The sequence below is a fragment of the Aplidium turbinatum genome, chromosome 7, assembly GCF_918807975.1.
Source record: "Aplidium turbinatum chromosome 7, kaAplTurb1.1, whole genome shotgun sequence".
NCBI classification, from domain to species: Eukaryota; Metazoa; Chordata; class Ascidiacea; order Aplousobranchia; family Polyclinidae; genus Aplidium; species Aplidium turbinatum.
The window spans coordinates 2450559-2469262 of record NC_137478.1 but is presented as its reverse complement, the minus strand read 5'-3'; positions in this window follow the sequence as shown (position 1 = coordinate 2469262).

Here is an 18704-nt window from a genome sequence, read left to right as displayed (position 1 = left end):
TGCAGCAGGTTTGTAAATCGGCAATTGTGGTTGAGCATATTCGTGTTTGTTGTGTTTTACGTTTTCATCATTTTGTAAGTAGGCTACTGTGTGCTTTCAGGGTCAAACTTATAAAATCTGTAGGGGAAGGGAAGGTAATTTGATACACTTTTAACATTTTTGCCTGTTAACTGAAAATTATGTGACAGAAACTATTGATTTTAGGTTGAAATAAAAGTCTGATCCCTTAAACACTTTTTAAAAACATTTTCACTTTTCTATTTTTGTTACTTTTTTTTAATTGAAATTTTAAAAACGTCAATCAAATGTATCAATTTACCTTCCATGCAAGGTAAATTGGTATACCCAGAAGGTAATTTGATACAGTAAAACTAATACAGCAATCCCCTTTGACAGCAAAGCAATAAATGAAAATTTAATATGTGGTTGACGTGCTTGGGTGCAAGGATGACTGTTAAGGCCTATGTGTGCGGCGAAGCTTCTGCAGCGGGATGGTCATGGGAAGGATCGTTGGCTGGAGTTCTTATTCAAGGGGGATGCTTTGCGCTTTTCTCATTTTTTGACAGCAGATAGCGTGTAGGCCTACGAAAGCCAATATAATAGTTGTTTCCCAAAGTAGCAGGTCTTGTTAATAAAGAATAACTTATTTAAATCAACTAGATCAATGACAACATTTATTGGCCTGTCTCTTTAGTGCCTGATGCAAATAAATAATAATAATAATATTAGAGTCACAAAAAAGAATTTAATGTATTGTATCAATTTACCTTCTCCACATGTAGGGGAAGGTATGGACTGATTAGCCACTTTTTCACATTAAAAGCTATAGTTGGTTAACTAATCACTCTATGATGACGAAACTTCCACACAACATAGTGTGATCACTTCAGTATATTGTGTAAAAAATTCAACCACATATAATTATAGGATCAACAAAAATATTTGACAACATTGACGGTGATCAGAGTGGTTCAAGGGTGCAAACGCGTTTGGTCCCTTGAACCACCGGGTATGGACCCTTGAACCACTCTGATAAGTTTGACCTTAAAGATGTTTAGAGCAAACTTTTATGATACAATAAACACACTGTCAAATGCGCACACTGCTAACAGTTTGCAGAAATAGATTAAGCAATATTAAACTGCGAAAAGTCGGTTCAAAACTTTTTAATGTCAACTGTTTGTTTTGTCGTTCCTGCAAGTGGTGGGGGGAGGACAAAAACAATTGATGAGGCATCACCAGCTTCGCTAGTCATTTTATAATACTTTACACTCCACTTACAATACACAATAATTTCTAAAATAAAAAATAAATAAAACATGTTTATTGTCCCTCAATTAGCCATTGTGCTAACCCATGAACTATGTGGTTCAAGGGACAACACTTTTGGTGGATCATCGGTCAGAACTGTTGGTGACAAAGTTCCATCTTAGCTTTACTTAATTAGAATGAAGTAAAGTCTAAATGAACTGTACTAAATCCTGCACTATATAGCCCATTACAATTTCTGAATTTTATATCTTGATGCTAGCTGTATTTAAGTTTCTGTAAAGCTCCAAACGCAAATGAGAAATTTTACTAAAACACCTCAAAATCACACCCCGCCCTCTAACTTGCAAAATTTTAAAAAATTCAATCTAATACTTTCCAAGAAATACTATTGAACTAAATGCAACTTATTTAATTGATAAAAAATCTACTATAAGGTTTTATTCGAATTTGGAAGGGGGTGGTTCATGGGTCAGGTATGGTCATGGGTCCATACCTTCCCCTATCAATTTACCTTTTTCAAAAAAAGTTATAAAATTCTAATTTTTGTATGCTTGGAAGCACATTGCAGAAAAAAACGTGACATGCCCTTAAAGCCTTATCTATGAACTGTCAAATGAGTTTGGTTTCATCTTTCAGAAACTTTTCTTTAATTTTCCAGATGAAAATAATCATGAGTTAAAAATTTTACGAAAATACTCAAAAAACACACTTTTACAATTTTATGCCATAAAAGCACGAGTTAGCTGCATGGTGCAATTTTTGTAGGCATTATTTCACAGATCTTCCACCTAATGACAATATTTTTGACTAATATTTTTTGTACATTTCTGTAGGGGGTGTATCAAATTACCTTCTGTATCAAATTACTTTCCCTTCCTCTAATAATTACTAAAATAGTCAGTTAAATTTAACTACAAACTATAGCTCAGACTTCTATTTTATGCTTGAAAACAATCAATAAAACCATTGACTAATTTTTCTGAGGTACCGTATAGCTGTATTTAATCAACAACGTAGTTCGTAGGGGAAAGTGGTGTAACGTGGACCAGTGTGTAATTTGGACCAGTCCCCTAACTAAAAAAATAAAAATCGTTTTGTCAGTATTTTTGAACAGCTTGAAAGAAAAAATAATAATAGCCCGGATGTGAAAAACTCAGCTCATTAGGTTTAGAAACGTGGACGGGAGATTGGAATTTGTGGTTTTGGGTATGCTGATGTTATTTTGGGGAGTTGATTGCTAAGCGCTGAGACGTTATTGGCATGACGTTTGAGTCTGATATGATGTTGGTATTATCTTTAACCTATAAGGAGATGTTGTGCTCAATTACAAGACTTGTAACCAAGTGTAGAAGTCATAGTTGGTAATTTATATCAGTGCATGACAGTGTGTAATTTGGACCAGTCATCTCACCTATGCAGCATCGCGTCAGTTCAAAATTTCCAAAGCTACATTGTTAAAACATGTCCATAACAGGCTACCAATAAATATGCTACACAAGTGTCAAAAACCATTGGTCGACAACTTGATCTTCCCGAAAATATTAAAGATCAACTGGTCAAACATGTTTTGGAAATGGAGTGAAGATTTTATGGTTTAGGGGTCATAGATTTAAGAAAGCTTGCATATGACATTGCGTCTGCCAATAATATCAATACCCGCTTCAACAGTGAAAAGGGTCTGGCTGAAAAAGATTGGCTTAAGGGATTCTTGAACCGTCATCCAGAAATTTCATTTCGAAGACCTCAAGCAACTTTATTTGAAATTACATACTCCAATGGTCCAAAAATACACACCCCAATGGTCCAAAATACACACCATATGTGTAATTTGGACCATTTTTGAACATTTTTTATTGCTTAATTATTCTGTATTTTTTTATTGTATGTGATTTATATTTTCTACACTGGTTTGCAAGTACCTAGACTGTATCTGGGTGAAAAATAATACACATTGACCGGAAGTTGGCTGAGTTGTGCTTATTTTTCTTTAAGGGGTTCAAAATACACACCTTTCCCCACTTGAAAGACTTTTCACAATAAATCAGCTAACTTCAAGCATATAAGCCAGCAAGAGTGCAACGTTCCACTCCCACAGCATAATTGCTAACAAAATTATAATCAATAACTGAAGATGGGTAGCCTATGTCAGCCTGGTCCTACCATCACTCGTCATTTATGAACTTTTAAAGAAAATAATGTAATAAAAGCATTGCTGCGTTGCCAGTCTCAATCAATCAACCAATGGTTTATTGTTCAGTAACAGAAACATAGTATATGTTTGAAATATGCAAGTAATAAACACAATGCAAAAGTTACACAAGTTCCCATACCGACAGGGAGACAACGAGACGACCATACGGTATACTAGTCAATTGCCACCATACGGAAATGACGATTTTGCCCTTTAAAATACAAAAGAAAAAAAAAGAAAAAGTTATAACTTTTCTGCGCTTTTTAAGAAAATAATGTAATAAAAGCATTGCTGCGTTGCCAGTCTCAATCAATCAACCAATGGTTTATTGTTCAGTAACAGAAACATAGTATATGTTTGAAATATGCAAGTAATAAACACAATGCAAAAGTTACACAAGTTCCCATACCGACAGGGAGACAACGAGACGACCATACGGTATACTAGTCAATTGCCACCATACGGAAATGACGATTTTGCCCTTTAAAATACAAAAGAAAAAAAAAGAAAAAGTTATAACTTTTCTGCGCTTCAACATAAGCACCAAAAAGCATATTTAGTCTCACACAAATATAGTCAAATACAACTATTAGTCTCATAGTCTCAACAAACTCAAGAAAATACACCAGGTATAGATTGGTTATATCAATTTTAGTAAAGAAAGGATGCCCAGTAATACACATGTTTCGATTAAACAGATTAAATTGAATTTGTTTAAATTTTTATCAGTGATCTTGACCACTGTAATTCTGAATCTTCACTTAACTTGCAAAAGTATACGAACTTTTTGCAAATCAGTGACGAACTTCTCGCAGACTGGCACCAGAGGTTACCGACCACTTCTATAGCCTCATTCTACTTAAATTTAACCCGTTTTTCGTTACTCGATAGTATGGCATATAGCAGCATAAACATAAGTTACAGTTTCTTATTTCATTTTGCCTGGCAGCAAAAACGCAGTGACGCAACATGGTTGGTCAAACCAAGTCACTGCTCAACAAAACAAGATTATAACAGTCTTAACATAAGCCTTGGTTTTGTTTCATTTGATACAATTAAACTCTATTACCGGCCTTATGAAACTAGGGTGAGATTATTAAGTTGCAGGATAATGTTCCATCAAAAAGTATGGGAAATCCGTACATGGTCAAATTATTGCCTTTTAACAGAAGCATTGTAGTTTCTGGCTTAGTCATGCAGCACAGAAGTGACTTCTCTTTTCTTCATTCTCACCGAAGATGTTATTCGGCTAAAACAAATATGACACTAAGCAAAATATAACTAATTAAAACTCATAGTGATAACACATACATTTATCCACCAGTGCGAAAACTATCAACTTATACTATGTAGCGATTTTGGCTGCTATTAAGTGTAGCAAAACGGCCTCCAGTCAAACTGGAAGCTTGCACGTTGGCATAGCCCAGTGGTTCCCAACTCGTTTTTAAGGCGACCCATTTTTAAAAAAAATTCAGTTTGGTAAAATCTTGCGACCCAAGCAAATTGTCGTAATATTTTAAAGCCATACAAGATTGTGTTGCAAACAAACAGCACTACAAAAGCAGTAACTTTTTCCGAAAAGAATATGTTTATCAAAGCACTGATGAGATAGCTGTGCTGGCTTGCTGTCAGTGAGTTTTTGAAATCGAGGCGTTATTTTGCTTAGGCATAGCCGCATGTCGGCTTTAACTTCCAGCCGGTTTCGCTGTTCAGTTTTCAATAGACACATGGCGCTAAATCCAATCTTACAAAGCCAAGTTGTTGCAAATGGAATATGTTTTTGAATCACTAATTGTGAAACTGTGAGATACACTTTGTACATGGAAGCCCAAAAGTGGATGTTTGCAGAATCTTTGGGGTATTTGCCTTTGAAGGACGTAAAAGAAATACGGTTTGCTACTTCTGTCGTTATGTCCATAAACTGTTCTGCAACATGGATGGAAAATTGAGGCAGATCTTTTCCAACAAATGGATCAATTATCCAATCATTTTGGTTATTAAGTGTTAGAGATTCTCCATAGTAGTGCACAAACATTTTGGCAAACTGTTCCAGGTGTCTAATTATATCGTTTGCTTAATATCAACTTCATTGCCACAGATATATTGCGTTAGCTAAGGAAATATATCGTACTCATCTCTGGTGACATAAATTTTCCAGAATATGAGTTTTTTGTGTTAAGCAGAAACTTTTGCGGCGCGATCAATCACCGTAAAACCGTTGCCTTGCATAGAGAATTCAGAGAGTCAAATATATCGGCAAGGTAAGCAACTTTTGCCTTGAAATCTTCTTGGAAAAACTTCTCAGCGAATCTCACACAGTTCTGTTGCCTCAAGAAGATAGCAATCTCTTCCCGCAAATTACAAACTCGCTTCAGGACACGACCTCGTGACAATTATCGCACTTCTGTGTGCAACAGCAATGCTTGATAACAATCAGAATCCACAAAGACGAAAACAAATGCCAATTTAGTGGACTTGTTTTGATGAAGTTTACACACTTCACATCATTCAACACTTCGTGCAGCTCTTGAGACAGCTTTTTTGCAGCAAAGGCCTCTCTGTGGAGAAAGCAATAAGTCCATACAGCACTTGGGGCTTTGTCTTTGATGCGTTTTACCACACAAGACTATGCGTGGTCCAACGTGTGGAAAACTTTGTCATAGTTTGTCCGACATAGCGTTCGTGACATATAGTGCACGTTACAATATATATCCCGTAACTTTGTCAAGTTAATTTATGTTTGAGACTGAAATTTTTGTTGGGTTTACATTTAATAATAATAATAACAATAATAAAAGCGAAAATTGTTAAAACTTCTTGCACTACGATCGTGCTACAAAGCTTTCCGATGTCTGGACATGAAACGCTTCATGACTTGTGTTTATATTTTCCAGTTTTGTGATCGATCTCTTCAAGTTTTAAATTTTTTTATTGTTTTTTTTTCGTCCAAGATACAATATGCCTGAAAACAAGCGACCCAAAAAAATTATCAGCCGACCCAACTTTGGGTCGCGACCCATGAGTTGGGAACCACTGGCATAGCCTGTGTGGTGTGTACAATACATGCATCAGGTGGCCATTGCTGTGATCAACCACATTACTTTTCGTTGAGTGTAACGGTTGTAATAGTGTGAATATTCCTTTTGAAGTAAGCATATGAAGAAACTAAAGTGATTGTTTTCTTTTTAAAACGGGAGTTTTCCTTTTTAATATCTGCTTCCTCCCATAGTTGCACTACAACAGATGTATCGAAGCTTTTCCACTGGCGGGCTAAATTTGATAATCGCTAGTAATCTAGTTTTGCGCGAAGAAAGATGCGTTATATAACAATATTGTGTTATTTACAATGTAATTTTCATACAACAAAGCAATATGCAGAATCTTGTTATATATTTATAAATTACATGCTGTATCATGGGATGCGATGTCCGTCATATAAGTTATCTATTTTTCCATTATAAATTGAAACGCCCAGTAATTTTGTAAAACACAGTAGTGTAGTGTTAATATGAAGGATGAGACTGACGTCTTGACTTCAATCTCCAGGTCAAGTCTGATTCACTGTTAGTGGCAGACAAACGTAAAACATCACCTAGGCGAGAGTCGCTCAGTTTTGATCTCAAGCGGACCGAGAACGTCTGGTCACACAAATGTATGGAGCCCAAAAAGCTCAAAATTTTCTTTGCAAAGCGTTCGCGTGTCTAAAACTAGTTTTATCCAGCTGCTGGTAAAACTAGGCGAGGGAAAGACGTTGTTGCTGATTTTGGCACTAGGCGTCGCAGTTAAAGTGCCCCTGACAGGTTGGATCCAAGTATAATAACTTTTTAAAGCATTTTCTAGCGCAGAATTATACTTAGCGAACTTTTTAATCTTAACTTCGTAGCTCGACTGGTTAAGGCGTAATTTATATCAAACAACCGTTCCGCAGCGCCACCACAGGCGAAACTCCATATTTCACTGCTCTGGGACGACTTTGGTGGTATTACGTCATCCTAAGTGAGCGTTGTTAGCGACGGATGAAACAAACGTTTCCAAGATGTAATTGGTGGATCACAGTTTGGTCGGAGTTGGTACAAGCGGTTGCTTTTTTCAAAGATTTATTGTTTCTGCAGTTTAATAAAACTGTACTGCATACGTTCCTACAAAACCTAAAATATACTTGAAGTGAAAAATTAAAAAATCGTACGAATTATCATTCATATTTAATTCATCATCACAATTAAAAAAAAAATAAAAGTTCTCTCTCTCTTTCTCTCTCATAATGTGCCTTCAGTTGGCCATTGAAATCCGGTGTAACGCCATCTGGATCTGGAAAATTGTTTCGGATTCGCCAAACAATGTATGACGGCAGCACAATCCGATTGTTGCTTCTGATAACATCACCTTGTAGTACGGTATCCACTCCAACACATGCCTGTAAGCAACTAACCGATACTGCCTGCAAAGAAATAAAATCACTTCTTTTAGTGTGCATTCTTTAGCGTTTAGGGTATTTTTAGCCTAATGTAGCATCCTTACTCTTTGGATAGGTCTCCGTTTTCTCCTTATGGGTGGTCACAGCGGTAAACCATAATCTCTTCGTGGGAAAATTGTAACGTAAGATTCCCAAATCCGTTCGTCTGCATGCAATGACCCAAAAATAAACACACTTTCGAAACGTCTATTCAAACAGTGTATTCCAGTAAAATTAGCCCGAGGCTATCGAAAATAGGTGTAACGCCTACACCTCTAAAAAAACTGTCACTACAATACAGATTAATTGGATAAAAGACGGAACTTTTGTCCAGCTAGCAAGCACTAAGCCAACAGTTAAATGTGCGGCCAACTTTCAAACAATCATTTTACGAATGACCAGAATAGATATCAATATCTCAAATTCACGTAGAAAGTAACTGTGACGCAATAAATGAAAGACAATTATGAAGTCATTCCAACAGGTGTTTAAGCTGATGTAATATTTCCTGTTTAAACAGGCCCAAACAGGTCCAAACAGGTCTTATGAACGATGGTGCAATTTTGGCACATGCTTTAGGAATTTCCATGACGTAATATTCAGTAGACTTGAACGGTTTTTATATGACGTTTGATTTGGTGAAAATTGTCGGGAACATAGCGGCCCCTAGTTATGACAGTCTGACATGGCATAACTAAAAAGAAATGACGACAATTGTGAGCCAATGAATAAAAACACATGATACACAAATTGTTTGAATCACTCACGTTTAAGTTAATACGCAAATACAAAGGGCATGCAAAGAATGAACAGCAATAAGAATAAACACGACGATACATGAAATTGGTACCATAGGTACACGCTAAATGACGCTATATACAATGGTTGCGCTAATAACCGACTGTTCCGGGCTCAGACAAGGGTCGGCCACCGCAGACAAAACCAGGCTCAAACCCTAACACTTAGGTGTTCTTTACGGGGGCGAGGCACGAAATATCCCTCAACACGTAGTCTACTTTCACTTTCCCCGTACTCTCATCATAGTTGCAGACGGCAACTTTGGCTCTACGAACCACAGGCTTCCCTTTCCTAATTTGTGGAACTACCTCATGCACCCTCCCAAGTTGATACTTCCCACGTTTACCAATGTCTTGGAGAGAACCTACCACTACAAGTTGACCAGGCTCCAAATTCTCGGCCATTTTTAGCCATTTTTTCCGGCCCTGAAGACCTGGCAAGTAAAAATCGATCCATTTACTCCAAAACTGCTGAGAAAGTGACAAATTGAACCGATAATCCCTTCTTAATTGGTCACGATCATGTGGTTGCCCAACAGCACAGTATGGGTCTAAGTATGGGGTCAAAAGTGAGGCAGGGGTGATGACAGTAAAATCCCTAGGGTCGTCACTCAAAGGTACCAAAGGGCGTTCGTTCACGATCCGAACGGCACTGCCTGTGTACGTAAGCAGTTCAATAAAATTGGGCTTACGAATTGAAGAGTCCAAAATGTGAAAAAAGTATTTGGTCACATCAGCCATGAAACCAAATCTTTCAAGCCGAAATCTAGCCAAGACATCTGCCAGAGGGTTTAACAAGTCGGACAAGTCAGGGCAAGAAGACATTACATCATTTACACAAGTTCCTCGAAATTCAGATTGTTTTAAAGCCTTCTTCCTTAAAGCAGCAGCTCTATCTGACGCCAACACAAAATTGTTAGGTAGATCAATATCTTCCTTCAACGGAACAGGTATCTCAAATCGACCATCTTTCAACTCAATATTCGGTTCGACAAGTTCTCTAGCCAAAATGTCATTGCGAGACAATTCACAGGTTTCATTTTGCAAAGTCAAATCCTGAATGACTTTATTCAGGTCTGCTATTTCCATATCACGAGACTCAATTTTATGCTGAAAGCCAGAGATGACATCCGACTCTGAAGACGTCTGCACTCTGCACACTTTAGCAACGCTTTCAACTAAGGGTGACTTACCACCACAAGCCAACCAACCGAGAGGAGTGAGCAAAGCATGTGGTTCACTACGATTGTCACCAACACGCTCTTCTTTTGCACACATCAAATAAGCGTTGTCGTTTCCAATCAGTACATCTACAGTACTACAATCATTCAAATGAAACATATTCACGTCATGAAAATGACGGAAACCACTTAAATCTTGTTTATGGGGTAAAGTTTTAACATCGTCAGCCCAAGCTGGGTTAACCACCGAGGTTATATCACAAAACAGTTCATCAGTCTCTAACGACTGGATGTTGAGTTTAACAAGGTCAGCACAAGTAGGTTTCTGACCAGCCAGAGTATCCATTTTAAACGACGCTTTATCATACGGTTTAAGACCAAGTTCGCACACCAAGTCACTCGAAACAAAGGTCAACTGCGAACCAGGATCATGCTAACAATACACCAACTTCGATTTGCCAGTCATTGGATTCAAAACACGAGCAGCAGTAACGCGGTTAAAGGCTGCTTTAACATTTCCAATCTTAACATTACGCACAGGAACTCTGGCACCAGCCTCATCTTTACCGACCAAATCCAGAGAATCACGTGACGTCACATAAAAATCATGCAGAAGAAAATAGTGTTTCCTATCGTTGGTAGGTCCACACTTACGACAGTTATTTGCATGATTACAGTCTCTAACCATATGCTGGCGCAAAAAATTCAAGCATTTGCCAGCTTTCACAATGACATCTCTCCGATCTTTAGGTGTCAAGCGCAAAAATTCTTTACAATTAGACAAAAAATGATATTCAACTTGACCACGTGACGAACAACAAAAACACGCCGGTATGTCACTATGTCTGGCCACACCGCCGCGCGGTGCGCCAACAGCAGTCGAGTACTGCGAACTCCCTGAAATCACATTATCATGGGGCTTTACCGACGTCTGCCTAACCGGACATGAAGGCAATTTTCCTTTGCCAAACTTTTTAAAATGCTGCGACTCACCAGAATCGCCCATTAGCATAATGCTAAAATCAGTCGACTTGCGCGTTTCCTCCCGTACTACAAAATCAAACAAACTCTGAAAGGTAGGTTCCTCAGTGCTACCATACTGATCACCTAAAAAGTCAAGATAACGCTGCTTAGCCTCAAACGGGAGTCGCTTAGCCAAATCCAAAACAAAACGTCCTTCTAATTTATCACGCTGACCATAAGCTTTCGCGTAAAGCAAACACTGCGACAATTCATCTACTCTTTCAAATCACTGGAAGAGATAGAAGTCAATTTGCTACCATAGCGATACTTTCTAATTTCTGGTTCTGCGAAAAGACCTCCACGAACCCCAAAACGTTGGGACAAGCGAGCTAACGACATTTCTATCCTGTCTTCCTCTGACAAGCCAGGAGTGTCAGAAACCAAATTAGCAATCGTTTGTGCAGCTGTTCTAACACAAGCTGCTTGCAACAAAGTCAAACGAGTTCCCTTAAAGGGCGAAGCTGCCATCAAGGCCATAACACGATTTTTAAAGAAGACAAATGGCATATTATTACCATCGTAACCAATCAAGGCCGCCTTATCGAAGAACGTCCTACTATTTTGGTATTCAAAAAAGCAATCCTGCTGTTGAGAACTCGATTTAGCGGGAGAAGACAAGCTATATCCCTTAATGGGCTGAGTGGGCTCAGTCACATGCACAGCCCGATCACGATCCTCACATACGTTAAAATCAGGAGACACGATACGCCTCTCACAACCACCCAAATTACGTGTAGCTGGGCGATCAAAAACTAGCGGCGCTGAAAACTGTGAAGGGGGCAAAGCATTACTGCTAATGGCGGCCCCGTGACCTGTACGCTCTGGGGGAGGAGTTCGGTTGTAATTTGCAGACCTTGGCTCTACAGCCTTCGGAAGATCCTTAGCCGCGGCCCCGAGACCTCCTGAAACAGCTGGAAAACATGTGGATTGTACAGGTCCACTTACGGATTGAACAGGCGTGTGGAAAAGGTTAGGTAAATTAAACTGTGATTGATGTTCACTTCTGGAATGCCTAGAAGAGCCCTTCCTAGAGCTACGCCGGGAGCCCAACTCAGAACGATATTCAGCTAAAACTACCTCTTTACGTTGTTCGGCCCTCAACTGAGCGTCTTTGAGTGCGAACTCAGCAGCTCTAGCTTCGGCTCTCGCGGCAGCCTCAGCAGCTCTCGCTTCGGCCTCAGCAGCTCTCGCGTCGCCCTCAGCTCTCGCGGCAGCCTCAGCTCGTATGGCCTCAGCTCTTGCGGCAGCCTCTGCTCGTGCGGCAGCCTCAGCTCGTATGGCTTCAGCTCTTGCGATGGCCTCAGCAGCTCTTGCTTCGGCCTCAGCTTGGATCTGGAGCTCCTCTCGTCTTAACTGTAGGTTAATTTGTGCAACTATCCGTGACGAGCTCTCAGACATCCTAGTGCTTACATTTGAGGCGCTATCCTCAGGATGTATGTCAGCATCCAACCTATCTGACAACTCACTTTCTTTTTGTTCGAAGTTATTTTTTAACGAGTTAAATTTGGGATCTACTCTATCACGAAGTTCTGCCAAGATTGCAGAGTTAACAATTTTACTCAAAAGAGCATGGAAATGCCGTAATTCCTCTTCTAAAGTAGATAACTTAGATCTAAAAATTAACAGTTCCTGCTTATCACTCAAAGAACCTAGGGCCACAGAAAGTTTCCCAATTTGAGTCAAAATATCCCGTCTAAGATGCCGGGCCTCTCGAACTGACTTAGCCTCATCGTTAATGGGTCCCTCCCCAGAATGGCCTGCCCGACCGCAAAGAACATCATCAGGCTTAAACTCAGTCGAGTCGACGGCGGTCGAGTCCCTGTCGCCACCGAGTGTAGACATATTAAATGTTAGGGCTAAATTTAACAATTAAAAAATTAAGTTACACAAACACACAAATTACAGTATAGTTATAAAAAACTTAACTGCAAAGACCGTAAAAAATACAAAAAAGAATTTAAATGCACGATACCGTAGCTGTACGAGTATGTGAAGTCCAAACGTCCACAAAACTTGCTTGGATTCTTCCACTTGAATCTTCAAGCACAGATGGATTGCCTTTAATCTTCTTTCTTGCCAATGAATGTCAAAGTTATTTTTTCTTCTGTACCAAACTGAGAAGAAATGTCTTTACTTTTTAGCTTAAAGTTCTTCAGTTGCCTACCGAGAAGAAATGTCTTTAATTTTCTTTGCTTCTTTAGACTACCAACCAACAAGATCTTCTTTTATTATTTCTTTGCTTTTGTAGCCTACCAACCAACAACTTCGTCTTTTATTTTTTTTGCTTCTAAGTGCTTCTTAGCCTACCAACTAACAAACTTCGTCTTTTATTTTTTATGGTCACAGCGGTAAACCATAATCTCTTCGTGGGAAAATTGTAACGTAAGATTCCCAAATCCGTTCGTCTGCATGCAATGACCCAAAAATAAACACACTTTCGAAACGTCTATTCAAACAGTGTATTCCAGTAAAATTAGCCCGAGGCTATCGAAAATAGGTGTAACGCCTACACCTCTAAAAAAACTGTCACTACAATACAGATTAATTGGATAAAAGACGGAACTTTTGTCCAGCTAGCAAGCACTAAGCCAACAGTTAAATGTGCGGCCAACTTTCAAACAATCATTTTATGAATGACCAGAATAGATATCAATATCTCAAATTCACGTAGAAAGTAACTGTGACGCAATACATGAAAGACAATTATGAAGTCATTCCAACAGGTGTTTAAGCTGATGTAATATTTCCTGTTTAAACAGGCCCAAACAGGTCCAAACAGGTCTTATGAACGATGGCGCAATTTTGGCACATGCTTTAGGAATTTCCATGACGTAATATTCAGTAGACTTGAACGGTTTTTATATGACGTTTGATTTGGTGAAAATTGTCGGGAACAATGGGTTTATTGCTTTTTCTCCAGTTCTTCCTGCTCCTCATAAAAAAAGTCCTCAGAACTGCAGGATGTAGGAAGTGTGCCTCAAAATCGGTCAAATTTGTAACACAACTAGAGGCGTCCTTCTTTAAAAGTTCTTTCGTTTGTGGCACTTCATGGCAACATACACATTCATTGGGCTGGGGCATAGACTGGCACTTGTGGCAAACGCACCACCGAGAGTTGAAGAAGTGACTGCTGTACTGCAGTCAATATGCTCTCTGCGATTGTCAAGTTTTGTACCATTAAACATTAACAAAGTTGTCATAGAACAAGAAGCCATGAGAAACAAGCCAAAACTAATTTCGTACAAAAATTATAAAACTATAGATGGTATGGCAGATTTCTTCAAAATGTAAACTTTGCACAAAGTTTTGCCAGATTATAGTTTTGCTAGATTCGCCGATGTCAACGAAAGTTTGCAAGCGTGTAACTTAGTAACCTGTTGATATTTTTTACGATTTGCTGGTCAGGGAAGTTTGTTAGTGTCATCTTTTTGGTATCTTAGGTAAATTTAGCAAATTTATTTACCTGTCAGAGGCACTTTAAGCTCAATTTACTGAAGGTGAGCTGGAGCCTTATCAAGATTCACTCAGTTAAAAGGGAATGTTAAGTCCATTTCAATTGTGGCAAAACCCCGCAAGCGGTTGTTGAATTCGCTGGCAATGAAATGAATTAATACTCAGTTACTCACCAGTTCAGTGGCCGAGTAGTTTCGGCTCTGGTAGGCTCAATTGATAAACTGAGATCGATTCCAGGTCAGGTCAAACCGAACACTTTAAAAACGATACCGATTGGGTTCTTTCTTGCATAATGCAGTGAGATTAAGTCGGGTAATAATGTGATGACATCGTAAACCTGCTATTAAATTAAAAATGAGCCCTGTCGTTAAAAGACTTTAGCTGTTGTAGAGCAACAATTAATAAAACCATAACATTGCTGTTAATGAATGCTTGACTGTGTCACGGACGGTTCCACTCACATCATGACGTACTGTACATGCAAACCCATTGCTGTGTGTAAGATATTTTCTCCACTCTGCCAAAGTTCCTTGAAGTTCACGTGTTTACGAGTGGCAATATATTGATAAATGCCCTTCTTTGACGGTATAGTAGCTTTCTCCTGGCGATTGATCAACCGTAATTGATGTACTGGAAAGTTGCTTAGCTTAAAACAATATAGAAAAAACACTTTATTTTGGAAAACATTTTGGTGATTTCATATGCCCTTGCAAAACACGGTGGCTCCAAGTTTATTGTGACGTAACAATTTATTGAAATCATCGCCCCTTGGGATCTTAGTTTATCGCGTACGGAAACAACATTCCATGATTCATCGAAAATATTGTGTTCGATTTGTTGCTTCTTTATTATAATTTGGGAATTTCAAAACATGTAAAAATTTATCTTAAATAGGCGCACTTGTGCCTGAAATATTATCAGACAGTTTGTAGCCAATTGTGGGACAAGAGTTCTGTTCAACTGTGAACTTGGGTTTGTGACTACGTTTGTGTCAACCAGTTCGGACTTATTTAGTAAGTCGAGATTTGTAGAATTCGGACAAGCAGCTTTAAAGAGATTGCTTTGATGTGAGTACAGATTGTTTGCTTATTTGTAAATTTGACTATTGCTTTGTGTTAAAATGTCTGACATTTCAATCATTCTTGTACGCGCTGTGTTCACTTAAAGAAGGCTTGCTGACACAGTTTTATTGCGCATTATCTACGTATCGTAACGCGTTATTTTCATTTGTTATAGCTGAATTGTAACCGCATTGGAATCCTGTGTAAAGAATTTCAGACTGTAGCTGTTGCCGAAATTCACCGGCTTACTTGGCAAAAATTGGTATGGACATTTTAATTATGGGAAATTTATTGCTGATTTAATGTATTGTTATTCACACTATCTGTCCGTAAAGCGCTAAAGGTCGACGCATATTCACGATGGATGTAGCAATGTAAAAACTCACATTAATCATTATTGCCTTGTAGTTTTAGGCAAATGCGTGATTTGTGCTTTTATGTTATTTCAGAAAACGACTTCTTTGATCACACTCCTGTTCTGATCACTCGAGATTGTGGTTTGAGAGACTGTTGACAAAAACGTCAAGTATCATTGTAATTTCGCTCCAATTTAATAAACTATTTCCATTTATATTCGACAACAGTCGGATTGCCTTTGTGGTCGAGCCCAGTGATAGAGGATAATATCACATTAGTTTTCAATTCTTGCCGTGGGTCGGCAGATTTGTTTTCGTTATTCCCTATTGCCTTTAGTAGGCAATACTGTGCTCTTCAAGGCAATAAGGATTGACGTTATCGCAGCATTCGTTGGCATTCGACTTTTGCATTCGCTGTGAGGCGCTAGGTGACTCTAGAGAGACGAGTGCAGGTGACTCTAAAGCACTTTTTTTTCGTTTTAGGCGGCAGGTCCGCAGAACACACATGCTTCTGTTGTTGTTCATGATACAAGATTTATGAAAAGGGCAAAACATATTTAATTACAACTTGGTTTGTAAGCCGACCTGTACAAATTGCAAAAATAAAAAAACCATACGGACAACCTAATAATAAAACAAAAGAAAATACACGTCGATAACCTATGTGCTACCGCTCACAGAATCGTAAATGTTCATGTAATAGTCTGAACAGTTGTTAAACAGCTGCAAATACAACCCAGAAATTAAAAAGATACATGATTCCAAACCGTGCTTCTGTTTCATGCAGTATGCACGGCTATGTTTCGTGGGCATATGCACGCGTGCCCGAATGCGTGCCCAGTCGGCAGCAATGGCCGAGTGGTTAGCGCGTTGGGCTCTCAGTCGAGAGCCTGCATGTTCGACTCCAGCCACACGCACTTGCTGTTGTTTCTCTAGGCAAGAAACCTTACGATAATTGCCTCTACCCAGTGATCGATTTCGAGTAATGGGTAGTACCAAATTGAAGTCATAAGTAGAGTAGACAACCGGTAACAGACTTTGTCGTCGGCTGCAGCGTGGGTCAGGTGTATGCCGGAAGGCGTACACCGATGCATAGCTCAAGTCCGCTTTCCCGCAATGCAGGATAAAGATAAACAAACAAACAAACAAACAAATGTAGGTTAGTAACAACAAGCCATGCTTACCGTTATGTACGCGTGTTTTAGCATGCCCCACTCTCAATTTCAGACATTTTCAACCTTACATAATAAAAAAAATTGAATAGACAAGTTCGAGAGAGAGAATGGTGGAAATTGACAACCACATAGTTCTGCATTGGAAGTAATGCAGACGGTTGGAGAAAAAACAACGACGAACTCGTATTTATGCGATGTTTGCATTTTTCCTGCGATGAAGTTACGGCCACATTGAAACGGGCTTTTGTCTGAGGATGGGTTTCTTTTATGTCCGGTTTTTTTTCTCCATCCTATTATTATTATTATTAAAACTGCTCATCCACATCAATATTGGAACTGGCAAATTCAATCCACAACACTTTTCATTGGGCTGTCATTCATTACTACATGTGTGCTTCTCTCTGTTTTTGTTTTATTTTTTGCTATTTGTTTTTTTTGGGGTTTTGTGGCCGTGCTAACTACTGATATATAGCCTACTACATAACTTTTCATTCAGGCACGTTTTAAACCTTTCAAGGTTTTGCCACCTTTTCCCGTTCGTTAACGTGCTGGTAGGTTTATATCTATTTTTGTAGTTAGTATCTTTTTCGTCCCGGACGCGTTAATGAGGCAAGAACTTTCCGAACGCTGATTAGCTAGCTTGTAGCCTACAAGGTAAAAATTTTAGAAGAATTGCGAAGTGGCTGAGGTGCACCTCGTTTCCAAAGTATTTGAAATGCCTTTCCTGCAAGAAGCTGTGATTGCAGAATGCAATCGCTCTTCTGCAACAAAATAACTATACGTATGTGAATAACCTAGTTTTCTGCGAGTACTGCAGACTGCAAAGTAAACTAGTAGAGTTGTGGAGTGAACAATCGTTTGCCTACAATCAACTGTAAGGCGTTATTTTAACACAACAGCTTGGCGCTGTTAAAAAAATACACAAAAACTACAGTAACATAATTACAACATCAAAATACGACGTATACGCAAAAATTTGTAGCTTTCACATGAGCTGCCAAGATAGTTGAACATGTGAAATGTTAAACAATGGTAATTAATTGTTGCGGGCGGTTGACTGATCGACCAGATTTCGACAGAAATGAGAGGTATTCTACTTTTCATGTTTAACTTTTCATGATAATTGTGGATGGAGGAGCTTGTTTCTTTCTGGTGCTCCGGCGAGCAATTATCCGACGGGAAATTTTCCTTGTGCTGTGAAAGCAAGGTACATAATTATCTACAACGTAAGGTAATGGTGGTGCCATACTTGATTCGGGTATGAGAAGAAAAGGTTCTCATTGTAGCCTACTAAGCCTTCGGCACGAAGGAGAGTAGGGTGGCCAGTTCTTTTCTCTCGGCCGCCTTTCCTGCAGCAATTATGCCTACCCAATTTATTACACCCTCGGCAGAGGTGAGCAGTGTTTTCAACAACCAGCTGAAGCCGGGAGTCGAACCAGGTTTGCATAATTGGAAAGCCAAAGCCTTATCCGTTGCGCCATCCCACCGCTGATCTACAACATAAATAAGCCAAAATACACAACACCAACAACATTGATTTATAAAACTGAAAGCATTTTGCAATTGCTTCTAGCAAGTGATGGACGTTGTGGCATACGCGGGGTGGGGCATGGATCCGTAGATTTAGCATTTGCTTAGTTGTTAACGATATTGTTATTTGCTTTGACATGGTTATTTAAAACATATTGAATGCCGCGGGCCTACTCAATTTTGTTAAATTACTCAAACTTTTCTTTGAAACG